General features: G+C 34.0%; 1 long non-coding RNA gene across 1 annotated transcript in view; it reads right to left on the bottom strand.

The window, feature by feature from the left end:
• LOC140636229 (uncharacterized) overlaps positions 1-20,801 on the bottom strand; it is a 320,561-nt gene that overhangs the window by 45,815 nt on the left and 253,945 nt on the right. Inside the window, exon 4 of the long non-coding RNA XR_012033524.1 lies at positions 20,655-20,775. This is a non-coding gene — a long non-coding RNA (uncharacterized lncRNA). The remainder of the gene's footprint in view (positions 1-20,654; positions 20,776-20,801) is intronic.

Raw genomic sequence — 20,801 nt, 5'->3', positions numbered from 1 at the left:
CTAATGAGTAATTAGGATTTTAGGCTTTGCCATTTTTATGTCTGGTAATTAAAGGGGTTTTGATGAAATTCTGAAATGTAATCCAAACCAGAACATTAATGTTCTGAAGAAAATTTATTCCTAGGAATAAACTTTAAACTACTCTAAGTGAATATAATAATTTTGAATATTTTTTAAGTCTAATGGAATAAGAGTATTTGTGCTAATTTAGAGTAACCCATCCAGGTAGATGGATAATTACAAAATAAATTGTTTTTAATTTTATTAGGTGCATTAGGCTATTCACATTTATTGATATGATGGTATATTTGGTCACAATTCTATCATAATGTATTTTTAAATTTTTATTTATTTATTTGACAGCGAGAGAGAGAAAGAGAGAAAGGAAGAGAGCATGGGCAGGAGGAGGGACAGAGGGAGAAGAAAAAAGAGAATCTCAAGTAGTCTTCCTGCTGAGCTCAGAGCCCTATGAGGGCTTGATCCCATGGCCCTGAGATCATGACCCAAGCCAAAATCAAGACTCAGACTCTGAACCAACTGAGCCTCTCAGGTGTACTTCTTTCATAATATTTTGTGGTTTTTTGTTATACATGCTATATTTCTTTCTCTACAGCTTAGGTTTGTAGTTCTATACTAGATAAGCTTTCCCTAATGAATTATTATCTGTGATACAGCAGGTAAAACTCTAATATCATCTTATTTAACATAAAATTTCTATATTTATCTTCAAAACACTGACATAACCACTCATTAATGCAAAAATAGTTCTTACAACAACTGAAATTATGTATACACAATCTTTAACATCATCTATGTATACAACAAGGTACCTAGACATTGAGACTAAAATATTACTTTTTTAAAGATTTTATTTATTTATTCATGAGAGATATATAGAGAGAGAGAAAGAGAGAGAGACAGGTAGAGGAAGAAGCCTTCCCTGCAAGAAGCCCCATGTGGCACTCGATCACACCCTAAGCTGAAGACAGATGCTCAACCGCTGAGCCACCCAGGCATCCCTATATTTTTATTAGAAATTTATTCATATTCTATTTTTACTATTTACTTTCTGGTGACAGATCTTAAGGTGTGCATTTTACATATTTATTCTCAGTTATTTTAATTTTCTAAACTCAAGTAAACATTAATGCAAAGAGCTGTTTGTTTTATTTATTTACTTTTTAAGATTTATGTATTTATTCATAGAGACAGAGAGAGAGAGAGAGAGAAAGAGAGGCAGAGACACAGGCCGAGGAAGAAGCCGACTCCATGCAGGGAGCCTGACGTGGGACTCGATACAGAGTCTCCAGAATCCGGGTCTCCAGGATCACACCCCGGGCTGCAGGCAGAGCTAAACCGCTGCGCCACCAGGGCTGCCCGAGCTGTTTGTTTTAAATTAAAATTGAGGATACCATGATTTCTTCTAAAAGATTGTTTGGGTGCCTGAGTGGCTCAGTTGGTTAGGTGACCAACTCTTAGTTTTGGCTTAGGTCATAGTCTCAGGGTTGTGCTCATTGTGGAGCCTATTAGAAATTGTCTCCTTCTCCCTCTCTTCTGTCCCTCCCACTTGTGTTCTCTCTCTAATAAATAAATAAAATATTTTAAAAATAAATAAGTAAAAAATAAAAGATAGTTCCTTTAGTTTATATTAGCTATATTTTAAACTTCTGATTTAAAAAATATACATACACGCCAAGGGATATTATCAGTCTATAAGTAATATTGGAATAGAGTAGGTAAATATTTTATCCTAATATATGATTATGAGCAACTTGGATCAGGTCTAAAAAAACTGCATGACGTCACTAGTAGTTCTTTATTGATATCCTCATATTTTGAACTCTTTAAAAGGCAACTGAAATTGCTCTAAATTACTAAACTTGTTTATTAGACTGGAAAATAATATCTATTTTACCCCCAACTTTTATCCCAAAGCAAATGACAAAGTAATTTAATACTTTCATATGATCTTCCATAAAATTAAAGAACATTGGCAGCTAAGCCAAATCTTTCATATTAAGTTTAATTAGTTATTAAAATGAAATGATCAGCTTTGCCATAACTTCTTTAAATATAATATAGATCACAAAACTTATTAGCTAACTGAAATATAAAATAACTCTAAATTGCATACGGCATATGTTCCATGTATTAAATCCTAAATTTACCAACTACTTTAATGATATATGTGAGAAATCCTAAAATAATAAGTTTTTATCCAATTCATATTATAGAAAAAATTATGAACACAATTTACCATAAATTATTTATATTTTTCAATGTAACATTGTATTTGTTATTTCATGAGAAGCATTAATGAATTAGAACCAGACAGTATCATATTATCATTTAGTTAATTACTATCCAGCATCACCCCCCCAAATAGGGTTATCATTTTGAAATTAACTTCTAGAATTTTATTTTGAATTTTTATCAGTGTACAAGGCTATATTTTATAGACTCCTAAATATGCTCACTTATTAAGAGTTTCTACTTCTATCCTTGCTGAAACTAGTTATATATTCCCCATTATGTAGACAGAACACTTTATTCATCATATTATGAAATTCTGAATTGTAAAATAAATAAATAAAAGTATGTATCTTAAGTACTTATTTGAAAAATCACTCAAAACAAGGAAACAAGCCTAGAACCAAAAACCAATTTAGAATTATGCACACTTTTATGTTAACTTGGCTCTGAATGCTCTTTTCCAACTTCTATTCTAATTCAAATGCAGTAAGAAAAAAAAATGTCACTAATTCAAGGAAAAAAGTAGAAAACAGGATTATAAGAAATATTTCTGAGAGTATCTAAAGTAAATGATATAACTAAAGTTTTTTTTAAGAGCCTCCTTGAAAACCAATGAATCCAACACTCTAATCTTACTAATGAGGCAGCTGAGGTCCCAAAAGACTAAGTCAAAAATCAGAACCAGAACTAAAACTTGGATACTTACTCAAGTAATCTTTCAAATACTATGAACCATGTTTAATAATTGATTCAAACTTTTACTTCAACAGTAGCTACATAAGCCCCTTTTGTATATAAAGTACTCTACCAGCTGCTAGTCCTGTACAAGTAAAAAACTGAAATATTCCTATAAACATGAAACTTACTTTTATAAAATAATTAATACATTGTTCTCGTTTAAACAGTGAGTTTTAGTAAAAAGAAATAATGATTTGCATATTTAAGCTTACTATAAAAAATATCCCAGTATTAACTCCTCAACAGTACTCTCAGCTTTTCATAGATTTTAAGTGCTGAAGTTGATAAAGGTTTGGGGGGGTATAACTATCATAAAGATAAAACAAGGACATGAATTCATTATGAAGCCTGATAAATGATACTTCACACTTATATTGTTTAGGTGCTAATTGTGATGACCCAACAGAAGACCCAGATGCACTTAATTTACCAAAATTCTGAGTTTGTGAAAAATGATAAATGCCTATAATGACATTCTATTTCTGCCCAAACGAATATGGAAGCAATGAATCCCACTTCTTCTCTGACAGTACTTCATAGCATTGGGTAAAATATTTCAAAGACTAATAGCTTGTCAGGGAAAGCTCAAACTGATAAGAATTATCTGTAAAATTATATATCCCTATGTTTGAAATTATTTCATGCAAAAGTGTGAAGAACTGCAGAGGATGCATATAATATTTTAAATGAATATAGAAAGTGTCAATATTTCATTTAAAGCTTTCATGAAGAATGACGGTGGAAAGTTAAAATAGAACTCAAACTGAAGTAATGTTTTAAAGATTGCAAGCCCAGTGTAGCAGTTTGGAATCACCAACTGACAAACTGGCATGAAGAATCAAAGGAGATCTTACAGAAAGTATGACAACCTCGCAGATAGGTTAAATTAAAATCTATCAACATGTAAAAATGAAGGAAAGAGAAAGATTTTTCTTGACTCTAATGGACAGAGCCTGCTGGTGAATTTAGGAAAAATTAAAAATGTTGATATAAGCAGAAAAGTCTCAGAAACTGCTAGAGAACATTGACCCAGATTGCTTGGAATTTGAGAAATTTACTCAGACACTAGAATATTTCATAAGAATATAAAACATAATAATGTTAACTTTATCCACTCAACTTTACAGAAGCAGAAACAGACTTTCTGATTATTGTTCTTGTTTCATTCTTATACTCTCTTATTAGAAGTAAGAAATCCATGCATCTGGAGATTATGGAAATATAAGCATAAATGCTGGGTTAAGAAATGAGCTCAACAATCCCTAAATTCACAAGTTGTAAATGAAGTCTCTGAGATAATCCAAAGCAAAAGAGAACAATCATCCTACTTAATTATCCTCCAAAATGGCCTTATCAATGTTTTCTCCCCATTCACTTTTTCAACACTATGATTACTGCAAGCCCAAAGTTGATAGAGCAAATTATAATCCAAAATGCAATATCATTTGTCTTAGTTTGGTCTGTTGTAACAAAAGTAATATAAGCTATGTGACTTATACAATAGAAATTTGTTTTTAATAGTTTTGGAGACCAGGAAGTCCAAGGTCAAGGTGTCAACAGATCCAGCATCTGGTGAGGTCACTTTCCATGGTTTCCAAAGGATCATCTTCCTGTTATATTCTCACATGATGGAGACAGGGATAGACAAAGAGAGAGAGACAGGCAAAGACAGAGAGAAAGGGAGAGGAAGCTCTTTCCTATCTCTTCTTATAAGGGCATTAATCCTATGATAAAGGTTCCACCTGCATGACCTAATTATCTCCCAAAGGCCCCATCTCCAAACAGCATCACATTGGAGATTAAAATCTCAATATACGAATTTAGGGGCAGAGGAATGACACAGGCAATCAGTCCATAGCACTGATAAATGTACACAAGGTGCACGCTCAGTTTTGTGCTTTCTATGAAACTATCTTCTAAGAAAACATGCTTACCTGACTCACAGAACAAAAGCTTAAGAATTATTGAAGTTGGATTCATAACTAAAGCCATATTATAATATTCACACATTGAACCATTTGTTGCATGAATAATAAAGCCAGCATTTGGGAGCAGCAATTAGAGCTTATTTCCAAAACAAAATAAGGATAGATGATACATAGATAGATAGACAGATAGATAGATAGATAGATGATAGATAGATACAGAGAAACAGAATCAGAAATAACATATATGAAGAGGCAAATACCTTCATGTTGCCTCAAATCTTTTATTAGGAATCACAGAATAAACCTGCAAATGAGACAATAGTGAAGAAATGTTTTATAATTAATGAAATCATCTGAAAACTGAAGAAACAAATTAGTGTGAATGTTGGAAGAATCTACAACAAATCAAATAAGTGAGGGGAAAAAATGGCTTGATTTCCTGTTCTGGCTATTAAGGAGCAATTTATAATAACCCACTTGCCAAAAGTATGTCTTAAAAGGCAGATGGATTTTTAAAAGGATGATTGGATTTCACTTAGAGATAAAAAGATCAGAAAGATTCTCACAATTTTACAAAAACAAAAAGCCAGGAAAACAGTAAGTTCACAACTTTATTCAAAACTATCCAGAAGTTGAGGTGGCAACACTACCAATCAATCATTGATCTATGGAAAGGCAGGCACCTGATGAGATACAGGATGTGAACATTCCTTACTTATAACAGATAGACCTAGGCTCAGCTATGAAGACTTCAGATAGATAACTGGTGGAGGCTTGGAGTAGATCTTCCTTTTGTGTTGTCCTTTGATTAAGGATGCCTACAGAGACAACGGAGCACTCCTAGAGGTACCCATAATTCGTTTTTACCCAATATTGCTACCTGATGGTGGGGACAAGGGACATCTGTCTAATTAAATTGGTCTTATGCAGGCAGGCATTGTGTCTCTTAGTCTCAGAAGATTGGCTGATCCGGCCCTGTTCCTTCCAGTCCCCATATCTAGTTCTAGGCTCAGCACTTAACTCCTACCCTTTGTGGTAGTAGATGACTTTTTGTTCTTAATTCATCAGCTTTAATGGCTTTTCACCAGTGTCCTCGGCATTTTTGTTAGAAAATGTGGGGCCTTAAGATGTTAAACATAGATGGAGAGTTTGCAAACAAAAAGCCCCACAAAACAAATGCCTTTATCTTTGAGAAAAGGGCAACAAAAACTTGGATTCTGATATCTCAGGTGTAAGTTCAGTGCTGCTGTAGAAAGAGAACAAAGAAATATCCTCTACTAAATGGGAAGCAGTAGGACTAAGTGCTAGGTCTAGTACTAAAGATGAGGAAGGAAAAAAATGCCATGGAAGTCTAAAACTCTGAAAATCAGGGACACAGTGCCTGCATAAGACTGTGGCTTAATCAGATTCATTTTAAACATTCAGGTAGCAAGTATAAGGTAAAAAGTTAACAGTATTTACTTCTGAGAGTGCTCCTTTTTCTTTATAGATAATCTCCAAAGAATATAATGTCAAAGAAAGACCTAAAGCTTATAGTGGAATAGATATTGAGAAAAAGCCTATGCCAAGCCAGCCCCCACCTTAATCATAAATTATGCCTTGAGGACCATGCAGGCTGAGATATACTGAGGTTAATCATAGTGCACACCACCACCACTACCACCACACACAACCCAGAAATACTTCTGTGGAGACTAATTGAAAGTACGACACTAAAGATTGAGAAAAAGAAAAGATAGATACATTTTCAGGTATAAAAAATGTATTTATCTGAGCAGCCCAGGTGGCTCAGCAGTTTAGTGCCACCTTCAGCCCAGGGCCTGATCCTGGAGACCCAGGATCGGATCCCATGTCAGGCTCCCTGCATGGAACCTGCTTCACCTTTGCCTGTGTCTCTGTCTCTTTCTCACTCTTTCTGTGTCTCTCATGAACAAATAAATAAAATATTTAAAAAAAATTTATCTGTCTCTGTTTTTCCAAAAAGATACCCACTTTCATAAAAATACTATAAAACATATGGAAAAATGAAATAACAAAACTTAGCCAAGAGACATAATAAATAAATAAATAAATAAATAAATAAATAAATAAATAAATAAATAAATAACAGATTTTTATTTAGATATGACACTTTCAGTTCAGCTCAGACATGTGAAGAATTTGGAAGTTGTCTCTTCCACTCTTATTGCAGGAGTATTGTGACAACTCTGAGTTAAAAATTCCAGAGGACAGAGTCTAGAGGGGCCCTAACAATATTTTAAGATTTACCTTGAGAAGCTCAACCAGGTTCCCATACTAAATATCAGAGAAAAAATCCCCTTGGGTTTCCTACAGGAGGATGAAGAAGGAACCATTTAAAATATGCCAGAGAACTCTGTTCTTAACAAGACCTGCTTACAGATGAAACCAGGTAACCAGAGCCTAATGTACTGGAGAATTATCAAAGTCAGATTTACATGGGGAAGATGAAAACCCAACTTCAACTGGCTTTAGCCTTCCACATAGGGAAGGAAAATACCCACCCACTCTAGCCAAAATGTCCCATGCCTAAGAAGGGAAGAAAAAAAAATGAGAAACACTTATGAAATTCACTCCAAAGGTATAGATTTATTAAAAGACTGAGACCTGATCAAAGGACTATTTCAGATTTCTTACCCTGTCCCCACACCTCAACACATTACTAAAGCTGTTCCTTTTACCTGATACATTATCTGGCTATCATGAAAACATTGCAAGGCATAAAAAAGCAAAAATCACTATTTTCAAATACAAAACAAGTATCATAACCAGATATGGCAGGCACATTGAAATTATCAAACAAGGAATTTAAAACAACTATGATTAATATCCTAAGGAGGACTGTAATGGGCTGTCATGGATAAAGTGATAGCATGTAAGAATAGATAGGCATGATAAACAGAAATCCTAAGGAAGATTTCCCCCCTAAAAAAAATGTTATAGATAAAGAAACACTATAATGGAAATGTAGAATGCTTTTGATGGACTTAATAGTAGATTGGACATGGATAAGGAAAGAATCTCTGAGCTATAGGTCATATCAACAGAATCCTCAAAACTGAAAGTCAAAGAAAACAAAGACAGAAATAACTCAAACCCACCAGAATATTCAAGGACTGTGGGACAACATACATGTAATAGGAATACCAAAAGAAGAAAGAAAAGTACAGAAGAAATATTTGAAATGATCATGACTGAGAATTTTCCAAAGTTAATGTTGGACACAAAAACATAGATCCAGAAATCTCAGAGGATATCAAACAGAATAAAAGCTAAAACAAACCAACAACTATAGGTTGGCATATAATTTGCTAATTATAGAAAATAAAAGGCAAAAAAAAAAAATTCCTGAAAGAAACAGGAGAAAAAATTTAACATATAGAAGAACAAAGGTAAGCATCACAACTAACTTCTCAATTATGCAAGCAAGAAGCAAGCAGAATGAAATATTTAAAGTTTTGAGAAAAAAATCCACCAACCTAGATTCTGTACCCTGCAAAATTATCCATCAAAAGTAAAAGAGAAATAAAGACGTTCTCAAACAAAAATTGAGGCATTTGTTCACAGCAAATTTGCTACAAGAAATTTAAAATTCTCTAGAAAGAAGGAAAATTATATAGGAGAAACTTGGATCTACATAAACAAAAAGCATCAGTGAAGAGCATTTAAGAGAAGGTAAAATAGAAACTATACTTTTTTATTATTAACTGAACAATTGTTCAAATAAAAATATCAACAATGTCCTCTATTTATGTATGCTTCTGTACATATCTTATTTATAAGTAAGACAATAAATTAAAAGTATTAAGGTAGAAGCAATTCTGTTTGATGAATTATAATAAAATTGTAAATTATGCAAAGCCTTAAAAAGTTTCTAATAAAAGTTCATAAATTACATCTACATAAATATTTTCACAACATAAAAAATTATAATAAAGTGCCCTCACAATAAATGCACTCTACTTTGAAAATAAATAGAATCATATTTATATACAAAAAATCCATTTTAAGGTGATAGGATCTATTCTATTTATATTATATCTAAACAGTGATTTTGAGTGTTCACTGACTCTACAAATATTCATATTACCTTTTTAAAACATCTCCCTAAATTTTTCTTCATACCCACAGACTGCTGAAAAAATAATGTAATTCAACTCAACTTAAAAATATTCTTTCCAGAACATCTTAGATTTTATTATTGTATCAAAAAAATGAAATAATTTCCTAATTAGAAGTTAATAGTCATTTCATTCAGTGGGTGGGAAGAGTAACAGCAAATCTCATCTACTTCTACAGATAGGATAACATAAATATTTATTAAAAATATATTTGGAATCAATTTCTAGACTCATATATCTAATTGTAGATATCAGATGTAAGAGTGGTGTTTTCTTCATGTGGCTATGTTTACCTGTGATGTACTGTCCTTTTTTTTTTTTTTTTTTTTTTTTTTGGTCATAGAGAACTTACATAGTATTCTTTCCTGTTAAAGGCACGTTATCTAAAAGAGCCACAGAATGGAAGACAAGGTATGCAATGTTGCTGCAGATTGGGGAATCAGCTTATATTTCCCAGTAGAAAGAATTTAATGTCTATCAAAATATCTCTTTCTCTAGAAATCCTATCCTAAAAATATTAGCAAATAAACTCCATGTACTGTCTTGTTTTTTGTTTTGTTTTATATTCCCATATACACTTTTAAAAATTATCTTATCTAGGATCCCCTATCTCCTAAAGCATTATGTTTTGTGCTTTGCAAATGTCTTTTACTTAAGAATAGAACTTTGTAGAGCAGTGGCCAACAGATGGGTAGAAACTAGGGAGCATCTGCCTTTGGCTCAGGGTGTGATCCAGGAATCCCAGGATTGAGTCCCACATGGGGCTCCCTGCATAGAGCCTGCTTCTCCCTCTGCCTATGTCTCTGCCTCTCTCTGTGTCTCTCATGAATAAATAAATAACATCTTAAAAAAAATGTAAATGAATGAGAAAGTGACATGATCCCTGTCCACAAAAACTTCAGTGCAGTGAAGATATTAACACAACTTAAAAGAGCCAAATATGATATAATATAATCACTGTTGTAAAGGACCAGTATACAAGGTACTGCACTGGAGGGGAGCTTCCAAACCTGTTAGTAATCAGGGTGGGCTTCACAGGGGAGGTGATATCCTGTTAGGGCCTAAAGGAGAAAGAAGACATTACCAAGACAGTCTAGAGTGGGTGGTAAGGGCATCACTGTGAGGAAAATAGTGTACTAAGACACTCTTTTCATCACGTACTAAGACATGAAACACCCTACAATGTTGAAGAATTGCAAGAGAATTTAACATGTGCAGAGTTTAAGGTTAGAATAGGTGTGGCCACTGCTGGTGGGAGTGTGAACTGGTGCAGCCATTCTGGAAAACTGTGTGGAGGTTCCTCAAAGAGTTAAAAATAGACCTGCCCTACGACCCAGCAATTGCACTTTTGGGGATTTACCCCAAAGATTCAGATGCAATGAAATGCCGGGACACCTTCACCCCGATGTTTATAGCAGCAATGTCCACAATAGCCAAACTGTGGAAGGAGCCTTGGTGTCCATCGAAAGATGAATGGATAAAGAAGATGTGGTTTATGTATACAATGGAATATTACTCAGCCATTAGAAACGACAAATACCCACCATTTGCTTCGACGTGGATGGAACTGGAGGGTATTATGCTGAGTGAAGTAAGTCAATCGGAGAAGGACAAACAGTGTATGTTCTCATTCATTTGGGGAATATAAATAATAGTGAAAGGGAATATAAGGGAAGGGAGAAGAAATATGTGGGAAATATCAGAAAGGGAGACAGAACATAAAGACTCCTAACTCTGAGAAACGAACTAGGGGTGGTGGAAGGGGAGGAGGGCGGGGGGGGGGGTGGAGGTGAGTGGGTGATGGGCACTGAGGGGGACACTTGACGGGATGAGCACTGGGTGTTATTCTGTATCTTGGTAAATTGAACACCAGTAAAAAATTATTTAAAAAAGAAAAAAGAAAAAAAAAGAAACTCCACCTCTGTCGTAGACAGTGTTGGAAGGGATATCCAGAAAAATTCACCTTTCTTTATTATGTTTTTAAGATTATTGAATTAAGACACTAATTAGAGAATATTTGGAAATTAAAGAAAATCTTAAAATTCTAGCATAATCTTACTGCACAGCAATTGTCATGGTGAATTTTTAATTGTATATATATTTTTTAGATAATTTTGTCTACATTTATATATAACATGAAATTAAAAAGTCATTTTTTTCAAAAAAAAAAAAAAAAAAGAAAGAAAGAAAGAATAGGTGTGGCCAGAGAAGAGAGTGGAGGAGGGGGCAGTCACCAGGCCATGGAGGGCCTCATGAGTCACCCAAAGGAGTTTGCTTTTCATCTTGTAGATGTCAGAGTCATGGAACATTTCCAAGCAGGAAAAAGAACAAAACAAAACAAAACAAAACAAAACAAAACAAAACAAAAAAACAAAAATAAATCCCTTTCACAATTACTATTACTTTGGATTCTAAAATTTACCATATGAAAGGATTTGTTACAGTTTGGGTCAATTACTTGATCTCTTCAAAAGGATACAACACCAAAATGGGACTTGAAAGAGAGAGAGAGAGAGAGAGAGAGAGAGAGAGAGAGAGAGAGAATAACTCTATGAAGTAAATACATACATTGTTTTAGGGTATTAGGGTTTTCAAGATAATCAATGGGAATAAACCCTTCAAATGTCTCACCTACCAAGAAAAAGAGACAGAAAAATATAGGATAAAACTTTTCCAATACTCTAGGGTAAAGACTAGAAAATTCCATTACTGTTCAGGTGGTACTTCTACTAACTGCACTGCTGATGGAAAATAGATAAAGGAGCACATCCTTTTAATGTTCTAGTATCTGAGGATATATAGAATTGAATGATTCCAATCTGGTACATTGCTGAAAAGAACTGCTATCCTGATTATTTTTTCTGTACTAAACCCATAAATTATGTCAGCTGGACCTAAATTAATATATCATCAACCCCAAATCAAACCTAACTCTAATGATAAAAAGCAGAAAATACCAAAACAATGAGAAAGGAGATTAATTACTATACATGTTGCCCACTTCTCTTTCTGAAGCCTGGCATTCCCAAGGATAAACGAACAGAAGAGATTCTGCATAACCTAACTCAAAGCTGGAAAGACACAGACATCAATTAAGATGCAATCAGGGATCCCTGGGTGGCACAGCGGTTTGGCGCCTGCCTTTGGCCCAGGGCGCGATCCTGGAGACCCGGGATCGAATCCCACGTCAGGCTCCCGGTGCATGGAGCCTGCTTCTCCCTTTGCCTATGTCTCTGCCTCTCTCTCTCTCTCTCTCTGTGACTATCCTAAATAAAAAAAAAAAAAAAAGATGCAATAATATAATAGCTGAAGTTTCTCTCACATCCAGATAGCAAGATTAGTCTTTATAAAATCTTAAGAAAGCTCTGAAAAATAAATCCTGAAACACAGGAAACCTCAGTTTTCTCCTTATTTTTGGTGACTGGCCCTAGCCAGATATAGGGGAGTTAATATAAAACAAAACTAAAAAATATTTTTTTTAATTTTCTTTATTTATTCATGAGAGACACAGAGAGAGAGAGAGAGAGAGAGAGAGAGAGAGAGAGGCAGAAAGAGAAGCAGGCTCCATGCAGGGAGCCCGATGTGGGACTCGATCCTGAGATTCCAGGATCATGCCCTGAGCCAAAGGCAGATGCTCAACCGCTGAGTCACCCAGGAGTCCCCCAAAATAAAAATCTTAATAGTAGGGAGCCCAGGTGGCTCAGCGGTTTAGCACTTCCTTCAGTTCAGGGCATGATCCTGGGGACCCGGAATCAGGTCCCACATTAGTTTCCCTGAATGGAGCCTGCTTCTCCCTCTGCCTGTGTCTCTGTCTCTCATGAATAAATAAATAAAATCTTTAAAAAAATCTTAATAGTAAATATCTCCATTTCCATGTTGCCAACTCCTAACTGAACAAATAACAATAGCAGAAAATATCTAGAAAAAGCTTCACAGATAAAACAGGTAGATGCTCCTACACACCAGAGAGAATCTCTTGAAAATGACATTTGTAGACACAGTGTGTTAAAAAAATGTGTGTATATGTATAGATGTGTGTGTATATATATATATATATATATATATATATATATATGTATATATCTGTTCTGTAAGACCTGTAGCTAATGAAAACAAATCAAGTAGATGGTCAATAAAAGAGCTGTCGGTAGAAAACAAGCACCAACACTCAAACTCTGAAGGGGAAATTTCCCCTATATAAAAAGGTTTGAACTTTTGGATAAATACGTTCTACAATATCCACTTTAAACTCTCACTTTTAAACTGATCTCATGGAGTCAAGGTACCTCTCAGGTGGAATTAATAATCCATTCTCTAGTTTGAACTTACAAGGACCAGAGAAAGGATTGAAAATTGAGATCAGCTAAGTATGCTTTAAATGTTAAGGACTAAGACCATTTACATCAACTTGACAATTAATTATTTCAGGATTTCAGTTTAGTTTAGTTTTGGCAGGAAGTGAAGCCTTTGGAGCAAAATGGACTACCACCACAACAAAAACTTCATTGTATCCTTAGAAATGTTTTCAAACCAATGCAAACAGTTTTTGTCTCAAAATACGAGATTGCTTACTTAAGCAAAAGCTCATTTTTCCAAGTTAAATTCTGTTTTTCAACATTCACTTTTAATTATTTTGCCAAACAATGTCCACAAAACCTAAATTATTTCACAAACTGGAGCCTGCTCCATGTCTGCATTTGCTCTTTTTTTGAATAATATATTTTAGTTGGAGATTTTCAAAATCATCTTAAGGGCCTGTTAAAACAAAAATTGTTGTTCTCAATCCTCAAATATCTGAGTTACTGTGTCTATGGTGGGACTAGAAAATTTGCATCCCTACAAGTTCCTTAGTGATGCTGCTATTCTGTGCTGGGGGCCACATTTTGGGAACTACTGCTTTATTATAAAGCCAATTTGGCTCAATGTTTTTCTATTCTTGCAGCCAAAAATCTCCTAAATGATCAGATTTAGAATTTCCATTGTTGTAGAAGAAAGATTTTATTGAAGCAGAATTATAGTTTCTGAGGCAGTATAAATCCTAGTTGAGATTGATGTTTCCATAATGGTTATAGATAATATGTAATGCAATAAATAGAAAGTTTCATTTCAATTCACTCTCCCAAACCGATATATCCTACAAATTTAAACAGGTACTTGTGATTTGCAGCTTCCTCAGAGACAGAAATGGCTGTATCAAAGGCACAGATAAAATGAATAGTTTAAATATATACTAAAATAACTAAAAAAGAATGCAATTAACCATTTAGTCTAAAGCCATAGCATTAAGAAGCTAGTTACCCAAATATTCCAAAGTTCCATTTGGAAAACAGATCACTCTAAAATGTTTCCAAGAGTAATAAAAAAGAGTTAAGGTAGAGAAAATATAATGGTTATCAGAAAAATATTTACATGACAAGAATATGTTTTATTGAACATGTGATCATTTGATAACCTAAAGCAATGAAGAACGAGATGCATGCTGTGTCCATTCCATTACTGACAGAGAACTATGAATTTATGTTTCTTAAATCCATGCCATCAATATCTGCCCCAAGGCATACAAATATTTGACTCTTCTGACTATTCATTCTTCTTTGATAAAATAAGCAATGGGAAACAATGCCGCTCATATTCTGCTATGGTTTAGTTTTTGAATATGAAAATCAGAGGAGAGTGAATAGTGAATTGTCCAACTTCCTCACAGTAGGAATTTAAGCTAATAAGGGTTCCACAATTCTGAATAAAGTTTGAAGGGAATTATTGACCTCTTTAGAACAAATCTATGGGAGAATTTTAAATACACTTATAGTTTTATAACTGCTGCTCTTCATATTTTATCTTTGATTTCCTCTTAAAATTAACCACTGAACTGCTTTCTTAACTATAGTTTCGTGTTTTCTAGAATTGCCTACAAAGGAACTCATACCAGGTAGCTTTTAGTATCTGATTTTTTTCATTTAACATATTGCTTATGAGATTCAGGTTACATTGTTGGGATTTATTATTCCTGTGTATTGCTGAATAGTATTCTCTCTAACGTATATACCACAGATTCGTTATACAATAATATTTGCAAATTTGCAGCTATTTGAGTAAAACTGTACAGGTCTCTATGCAAATATACGTTCTCTTAGATAAAAAAAAACTATGAGTTGGACTGCTGGCTCATATGGTTAATTGTCTTATTGACTTCACCGAAAATGAAAAATTGATCTCTAAAACTACTATACTATCTTTAACTTCTGCCAGCAATAGGTAAAATTCTCATATCATCATCAATGCTTAATATAGTCAATCTTAATTTTAGCCATACTAATGAGTGTATGCTAGATTCTGAGATTTGGTTTTAATGAGCATTTTTAAAAAATATTTTATTTATTTATTCATGAGAAACAGAGAGAGAAAGAGGCAGAGACACAGGCAGAGGGAGAAGCAGGCTCCATGCAGGAGCCCGATGTGGGACTCGATTCTGGACTCCGGGATCACACCCACAGTCAAAGGCAGTCACTCAAACACCGAGCCACCCAGGCATCCCTTTTATGAGCATTTTTATGATAACTCATGATTTTGAACATCTTTTCATTAGCCTGTTTGCTATGTGTATTAATTCTTTGTTAAAATGTCCAAATTTTCTTCCCATTGGTTTTACAAATTGCTTTTTTTTTTTTTTTTTTTTTTTTTCAATTCTAGTTGGTTAACATACAGTGCAATATCAGTTTCGGGAAGAGAATTCAGTGACTCATCACTTATGTACAACACCCAGTGCTCATCATTAGTGACCTCCCTAATACCCACCAACTCATCTATCTAGTCCATCTCCCACCCACCTCTCTCCATCAATACTCAGTTTTTTCCGAATTGCTTATTTTCTTAATATTGTTTGAATAAGTCTATAAATATATTATGAATATAAGTCCTACATACTACCAGTCTAAGATTTGCCTTTCCATTTTCAAAGAAATATCTAAGTAAATAATCACGTAAGTTCCATTAAAAAAATAAGTATCTACTGAATGCCAGTGATAAAGGTTGACAATGTAAGGACAAATGAGATAAGTATTAGCTACTGTCAGTATTTATAGTCTGGAGAGTGGGCACAGTATAATCTACGGGGATATTTTAATGTATAGCAAACAAGTGTTCTTTTAGAGATATGCTCCTTCAGTACTGAGGAGGGGAGTATAATCCAAGGTGTGCTGACTCAAAACAAGCAAAAAGGTTCCAGAAAGCTTAGTACAAGCAAGAACAGAAAGGGCATGCTACGGAAAACTGAGAGTATGAATAAGGCATATAGAATTTCAGAGGTAAGAGAGGCTTTAGTTAGATCTACGTAATCATGGGACTTGAATGTCATCCACTTGAACAGGACCATGTACAGAGCACTGTACATAGACATTGACTGGATTTAAACATGTGAGTTCTGTGGCCAGAGTTTTCTTGAGATAGCTCATATTGCAAGCATGAGCAAAATATAAATTAGGAACAAAATTGAAATCAGAGAAAACTCATGAAATTAGAGAAAGTATAGAGATGTTCACTGGCTGATAAGTACATAGGTCAGTATGGTTAGAAAGAAATACCTGAATCAAAACATATATGGGGATTCACATCGATATGACTTTCTGATTGACCAAGTGATAATACTGATACAGAGAAAGAGGCAAATAAAGAGGGAATTCTAGGAATTTTTGGGCTCTAATTTATGTTTTGGATGATTGTGATATTTCTCTTACTATATAGTAAGAGCAGCCTATGAGATCCAATCTCAATCTTTGTGTTTCAGGAGGTATCTCTTACTTTTTTCTCCTTTCTGGGTACTTTTTTAAAAAAAAATTTAAAAACCCTAGTTGGAATCTATACCCTGGACAATGATATATTCTCTCTGCTCATAACCTCATGTTTTTAACCATTCATTTGATTGCCAATCATATTTTCACTACCTTCAATATTGTTTTCTTTTATACTACTACTCTACAGTTCTCTGTGGGTCAGCTCACATTATTCTCCTTTCTAGCCGAATGACCCAAACTCCAAAACTCCAAAGCCTGAATTAGTTGAGAAGACATATACAAGAAATAAAAATGATTTGGTTTCTATCAATAGATATATGGATAGAGAAGTTGTGATGTGTGTATATTATACATACACACACACACACATATATATAGGAATATTACTTGGACATAAAAAAGAGTAAGAACTTGTCATTCATGACAACATGAATGGACCTAGAGAGAATTATATTAAGTAAAGTAACTCAGACAAAGACAAATACCATATCAAATACCATATTATGAATCTTAAAATCTTAAAAAAAATCTTAAAAAGAATCTTAAAAAAAAACCACACACACAAAATAAACAAAACAAAAAGAGAAATTTATAATACAGAGAACAAAATGGTAGTTGTCAGAAGGGAGGTTGATGGGGGATAGGCAAAGGAAGTCAAGAGGATTAAGAGGTAAAGTTCCAGTCATAAGAATGTTATAAGCATCCTTATATTCACAAAGATGAAAAGTACAGCAGAGGGAATATGGTCGGATGTAACTATACTTACTTTGGTGAACATACCGTAATTTATGCAGTTGTTGAATTGCTGTTGTACACTTGAAACTAATATAATATTGTATGTCAATTATACTTCAATTAAAAAAAAAAAAAAAAGAATGGGAATGCCTAGGTGGCTCAGTGGTTGAGTGCCTGCCTTCAGCCCAGGGCATGATCCTGGAGTCCTGGGATCGAGTCCCATATCGGGTTCCTTGCATGGAGCATGCTTCTCTCTCTGCCTGTGTCTCTGCCTCTCTCTCTCTGTGACTCTCATGAACAAATAAATGAAATCATTAAAAAAAAATGTATCAGTAAGAGTATTATCATCTTACCCCAATCCTTTACTACTTTTAACTTATGCTATACAATTTTACCAAATAATCCTATCAAAATAAAAATTAATATGGTCACACCATTTTCATTTTAGACATGTTTATTGACTTTTCTATGATAGTCTAAAAATCTGAGCTCCACTGACAAGGCTTGAAAAACCCCCCTATGGTCATTCTATTGTCACTCCTTTTACTCTACTGCAATTGGATCATTATGAGTCAATTCCTTGCACTATTCTTTCTACTTAGAATTTTGTCACTCTTACTTATCTTGAAAAACCTTTTTTCAACAACAACATACTCCTTAAAACTTTGCTGTATATGCCTACTGAATCAAGGCTAATTATAATCTTCTCTCATCTATTTGTTAAACAAGATTAAAAATACATAATAATTATATATACATATGTATGTATTCAAACTTTGCAATATTATATTGTTGTTTTCTACTTTGTTTAATTTACTGGGCTCCAAATAGCTGCAAAGCTTTTATTTTCTTGTCTACCACTACACTCGGCTCATAGAGTGCAAAATAACTATATGCCCACTTAACAAAACTGAAACATCCATTTTTATATGAGTAAGGATAAATATAACAATTAAAGACAAAAAGTATTTTTATTTGATCAAGAAATATTCTAGGTTTTCTAAATATTTTATTTATTTATTTATTTACTTATAAGAGACACAGAAAGAGAGAGAGAGAGAGAGGCAGACACAGGCAGAGAGAGAAACAGGCTCCATGCAGGGAGCCCGATGTGAGACTCGGTCCCAGGACTCCGGGATCACAACCTGAGTCAAAGGCAGACTCTCAACTGCTGAGCCATCCAGGCATCCCAAGAAATATTCTGTTAAAATAAAACTCATCATTATAGGAATTGACTGTAACCCAGAAATATACTCAGTATTAAAACATGCTACATTACTAGTATGATTTTAAATATATATCATATTCAGTTAATCAGTCTTATTAGAATCTGCTTTCAAAAATTCTGTTTTGCTACTAATAAAAATATATATCAATTATACTATCACAAAATTAGCCGTTAAGTGGGATGAATGATGGCCCAAAAGCTATGTCCATATCCTAATCTCCAAAATGTATAAACATTACCTTATTTAATAAAAGAGGATTGACAGATTTAATTCATTTAAGGATCTTGAGAGGGGAGATCATCCTGGATTATCTGGAGGGCCCTAAATTCAATAGTAAGTGTCTTTTAAGAAATGTCACATGTCCTATAAAGGACACAAAGAGAAGAGAAGGAAGCAATGTGACCAGAGTCAGAGATCGGAGTGATGCAGCTACAAGCCCAGGAATGCTGATAGTCCCCAGAAGCTGGAAAAGGCAATGAATAAAATCAATATCTCCCAGTGGGATTGCAGACTGTTAACATCTTCAGATTTTTGGCCTCCAGAACTGAGAGGATGAATGTGTGTGTGCGCATGTGTGTCTGTGCTTTTTTCTCCAGCCATACAATTTGAAGTAATATGTTACAGCAGCCATCATAAAAAACTAATATAATAGTAATTAGATTTATAAAACTGATTTACAGACAATATGAATGATAAAACTCTATAAGAACTTAAGAGTTCTCCTTTTAAATACACAGATTATAATAGTTTTCTTTAACAAATCAGAAATAATTGCATGTGTTCTATGCTGCTAAAAAGTTGAAGTAAGGTAGTAGTCGAATCAATGTTATTTTGTAATGAGTAAATACTAGATAAATCATTAAAATAAAATAAAATAAGCCTCCTTTAATATTGAAGATTTTACTTTTCATGAAAAATGCTGTTTCTCAAAGAAATATTTAAGCAAGTAATAGTGAGAATTGCATTTGGAATTTATAGAATAAGAGAAATCAATATGAGCAGTCATATAATGAGATCCTTATTTGATATTGATGTGTTTTCATTTCCTCTTACATGTTGCAAGTGTTAATCCAGGCATCCTTTCCTGCTTTCAATGCCACTACTACATCAACTTGTCACCTAAATAACTGTAATTAAGCATTCTCTCTAGTTGCTGATTACAGTATGCTGATGAACATTCCCACTGGATTTAACAGCCTCTTTCCCAACATCTACAGTAATCATCACATATTATAATGTCTTTTTTTGCTGAAGACTTCTTAAATAATCTAAAATTTAAATTGAACAAGTCTTTGATTATTGCAATCTAAAGTTCAACAGGCGCTTAATCAGAAAGGTGTAAGTATCATATCATTGACATCTACTAAGCAATAGGATAATATATATCCAGGGAAATAAGCACTTAAACTCTTTGGTCATTGATCCATGTAGTTTTAAAAATTAACATCAGCATATAACCCGGAAAAATTTTTTCCTAAAAAGCAGCAGGCTAACAAGAGGTGATATTTTTGAACTTAGCATTTATAACATCCAAATGATTCATTTCTAGGGACTTTAACATGCATATAGTTAATGTGCAGAACACTAAAATTTGAATCAAGTAAAAATTCAATCATCACATATTAAAGTTATTATTCGTTAAGTCATTATTTATAGGTATGAAAATGACATAATTATTCAAACCCAAATCTCTAAGATATGTGTAGATTTTATCATGACTGTCCTCAGACCTAGGCAAGAGGACCTACCCCATGAGCCCTATCCATGATTGATAAGGTTAGTATAATCACACACTCACACACACTCACACATGCACACGTTCTCTATAAGACGGATATGTACCTCTGTCACTTGGGATCCAGAGTAGAGACAGCTAGCATGACTCCAGCTTCAAACATCAGTTTTTATGACTCACACACCCATCTTCATAGAAATGCCCTTCCACATCTCTTGCCCTGTGGACCTGAAACAAAAGGGAGCTGAGTCCTA

The sequence above is a fragment of the Canis lupus genome, chromosome 7 (genome assembly GCF_048164855.1).
Source record: "Canis lupus baileyi chromosome 7, mCanLup2.hap1, whole genome shotgun sequence".
NCBI classification, from domain to species: Eukaryota; Metazoa; Chordata; class Mammalia; order Carnivora; family Canidae; genus Canis; species Canis lupus.
Note: the sequence above shows the minus strand (reverse complement) of the source record. Positions and strands in the feature narration are given on the sequence as shown.